The sequence below is a fragment of the Notothenia coriiceps genome, unplaced genomic scaffold (assembly GCF_000735185.1).
Source record: "Notothenia coriiceps isolate Sejong01 unplaced genomic scaffold, NC01 NC01_scaffold00022445, whole genome shotgun sequence".
Lineage (NCBI taxonomy): Eukaryota > Metazoa > Chordata > Actinopteri > Perciformes > Nototheniidae > Notothenia > Notothenia coriiceps.
Genome location: NW_011355146.1, coordinates 45,712 through 49,524, shown reverse-complemented (window position 1 = coordinate 49,524; position 3,813 = coordinate 45,712). Strand labels below are relative to the sequence as shown.

The 3,813-nt window shown below is 38.2% G+C and overlaps 1 protein-coding gene across 1 annotated transcript in view; it reads right to left on the bottom strand.

The window, feature by feature from the left end:
• Positions 1-2,170: 2,170 nt before the first annotated feature.
• The window catches only part of LOC104953976 (circulating cathodic antigen-like), a 2,690-nt gene continuing 1,047 nt past the window's right edge, over positions 2,171-3,813 (bottom strand). The window contains exons 2-3 of the mRNA XM_010781019.1: positions 3,429-3,432; positions 2,171-2,182 (exon numbers count right to left, since the gene is read on the bottom strand). The gene's annotated coding sequence lies outside the window, so the exon portion shown is untranslated. The remainder of the gene's footprint in view (positions 2,183-3,428; positions 3,433-3,813) is intronic.

Here is a 3,813-nt window from a genome sequence, read left to right as displayed (position 1 = left end):
CGTCTAAACTGTCCCAGACTGATGCTTCTGTTTGATGCTGAGTTGTGGTGTGGATAAAAAAAGAGACTCCAATTTGTAAGCTACTTCCTCTTTCTGTGTAGGTCAACTTAGCTTTTGAAACTTCCCTTACTTCTGAAAGCAAGCCTGAACCATTTTCAAGAGAAAAGACACAACATAGTGACTGGTCCAAAGTTACAAACACAATAACAATGCTTATGTTAAGAAGATATAATGTTTCCCTTGTTCACCATTTAGTAATTGTATTGATAGTTGGTAATATCAACTTGGTGGTAGTGCTAGAACAAAGTCTGGAGATCAGCAATCCCAATGGGCTTTATCATCGGGAACATGAATGTTACGTTACATTTCATTTAGCTCACACTTTTATCCAAAGCGACCTAGATTAAGTGCAATCAATCGTGAAAATACAAGGCAAGAAAGCCTGTAAGTACATTAGCTTTCGATAAGCCAAAACCTTTTGAGTCATAGTGCATCGGCTTCAAATAAGCCGAACATGCTGCTAGCACGGCTAAATATAAGTAAAAGTCATTAATGAAAACTTGCATTTGTCTCTAAGACTTTGCTCTTGAGTTTTAAGAGATTCCTGACAATATCCAACATTATTATGTACAAAATAAGGTATGGATTCCAGTAACCATTTACCTGAATTAGGATTGTTGCATTTGCTGATTTGTCTGTTTGTCAGCAGGATTGAGGGAAAAAAATACTGGCCCGGTTTTCATGAAACTAAGCCAAGGTAGGAACCATTACATTTTGGAGCGAATCCACATCATACATTATTTTTCACTTATGGAAACAGTCTTTGCAGAGGTCGGCTCTCTCCAAGTGCTTTTCTAGTTTAATTTGGTATTATGAGTTGGGAATCTTGTTTTATGTAATGAAGTTACCGTAAAGCTTGTCATGTACTGTAGTAGCAACGTATCCTTACTTAACCTTAAAGTCATTATGAAAACATATGCAGAGCTGGCTTACTAGTTTATGATGTCTGTCTTGTAAAATTCACACATATAGTACATGAATGTCAAATGTGTGAATCTCGCATTAAGTTGTTAGAAAGGTGTAAATGTAGCCTCTTTATTTCTCTTATTATGAATTTGGCACTTGTAAGTCAGCATTCACTCAGTGTGTGTGTGTGTGTGTGTGTGTGTGTGTGTGTGTGTGTGTGTGTGTGTGTGTGTGTGTGTGTGTGTGTGTGTGTGTGTGTGTGTGTGTGTGTGTGTGTGTGTGTGTGTGTGTGTGTTTTGATCTTATTGTTTTCATTATTAACGTTGAATTATTTATTTTAATATTTGTTTTAATGATTTGTTTTTGTCAGTGTGTATCAACTAGAATTAAAATGCTAAATAAGTCCAACATAGTTTATTCTTTTAACATTTCATTGTGGTCATTTGTATTTGTTTAACACACTTTTTTATTTGATCCACTTGTTTCTCAGTGTATATTTCTGTTTCTAGATGTCGCCCTCTAGTGGAGACTCAGAGTACAGTCGCCCTCTAGTGGAGACTCAGAGTACAGTCGCCCTCTAGTGGAGACTCAGAGTACAGTCGCCCTCTAGTGGAGACTCAGAGTACAGTCGCCCTCTAGTGGAGACTCAGAGTACAGTCGCCCTCTAGTGGAGACTCAGAGTACAGTCGCCCTCTAGTGGAGACTCAGAGTACAGTCGCCCTCTAGTGGAGACTCAGAGTACAGTCGCCCTCTAGTGGAGACTCAGAGTAAATCAAGCACAAAGGAATACATTAATACAATAAGAAAATAATTTATATTAAATGTAAATAAAAATACAATAATAAAATAATATTTGGATATTAAAAGTGATACATTTTAAATAAATATAATTTAAATAAAAAAATAATAATATTGATAATAATTATTGAGGAAGTTATTGAGGAATTACATTCTTTAAATTAAATGTAATTAAACAAGAGATTACAATGATGATGCAATAGTAATACTATGAAAAAAGTAATTGCGTGTATATAATAATGATGAAATACCGTTGACTGCTTGTCCTTTTTAAATTATTGCCTTTGTGTGTAAGAGGTTTTTGTAACATGTCTTTGGGCGTATTATGGGATGGGCAGTTTGTTCCACACTGAGCTTTAAAGTTACCTCTGTTATTTCACTCCCTGAAAACACATTTCCAGGATCAGAGGGGAGTCTGCTTCTCATCCTCAAACAGAAACATGAGTCCACCTGAAACCCTGCAGTCCTCAGAAACCCCAGATCATTCTCAGACTTACTCTACACAATATAAAGGGATTGATTTGAGAATATAATCACTAACAAACAAAGATCAGAGCGGGCACAACACATGTACGGATAATCTGTCACTCAGACACTTTTGGATAATGATGTGTCTGTCACCTTTCAAAAATAATAGCATGCAGACGGCTCCTATAAATGTGACACGGTGAGTATTGATCTTTATTTAGTATCTAAACTATATAGTAATCTAACACACTCAGGGTGTGTATGAACTGTGTGTGTGTGAACTGTGTACTAGTGTGTGTAAGTGTGGTTTAAAAATACAGTAGAAATCCCCAGGAATCAGCTTAGACGTCTAAAAAGTGAGACTGTGTGTGTTCCCTCACTGTTGTTTCGGGCGAGGTGGTGATCTCTCAGCTGTTTCTAAATATTTGGGGAGTGTCGTGTTGAACAAAAGGAGGAGATGCCTTCAGGGTCAGGATATCATCAACATCATAACCCTGTCCTATTCTGCTTTCTGTGGGAAAATGTAAATGAATCCGCCTCAAATAACTTTGACTGACTTCACTTGAGTTCACAGTCTGTCTGCAGATTATCCAATGTTACACCTCATTTGCATATGTAATCATAACATGTCAGAGAACTTGCAATATAAAAAGTGATTGTGTTAGTGTCAGTAATGAAGTGGGGAAGGTTCATGGTGATATCTGTTAGTTATAGTGTTACCCTATACCTGGAGGGTGTGTGCAAGATGTAGGAACACCCCCAGGTCTTTAGAGGGAAAGGGGTTACTCAACTGTTTTACCTAATATAACAACTCAGTGTCTGAAAGGGTTCATGACTACAGTTTGTTACATAAACCATTTTTTATTTAACGTTTTTATCTCAAAATTCTTACATTTTTGGAAAGTGCGCTTATAAATAAAATGGATTTGTTGTTTCTGAATTGTTTTTCTTGAATTCACTATATGGAATTGTTATTATCTTTTCCCTCCGTGTTACGTGCCGTAGTGTGTGTGTGTGTGTCTCCTTCTCTACGCCTGATTGTCTGCCTCCAGGGCCCTTTCTCATTTCTCTAACTCCCCTCCTCGACTCCCCTCCTCGGGTCTTAGCCCCGCCCACAGGAGATGCGAGTGGAGGAGCCGAGGAGGGGAACCGAGGAGAGAGGAGGGGAAGCAGCAGGCGGTTAGAGAAATGAGAACTCCTCTCCTCTGAGCGGTCATTTTAAAGAGACGTCCATTAATGATGACAGGAGGCACAGCAGCCCTCTGTCTGATGGACAGATGTGTTCATGACCACTTATATATTTACTTTGATTCATTCACAGTGCGGTATAATGAGACAATGACAGACTACGGATGCAGACATATACACACACACATATATTTATATAAATATATACAATTTAAAAGTATAGAGAGCACTCTCAATAATAACATAACAATATCAGGCTGGATATACTCCCCCCCGGGACAAAAAATGTATTTACAAGTATTAAAAGTAAGCATAGGACTCCAAACCAACTGAGACCTGTCTGTCCGCCGCATCTACGCACTGTACAACACGCACACACTCTACCACACACAC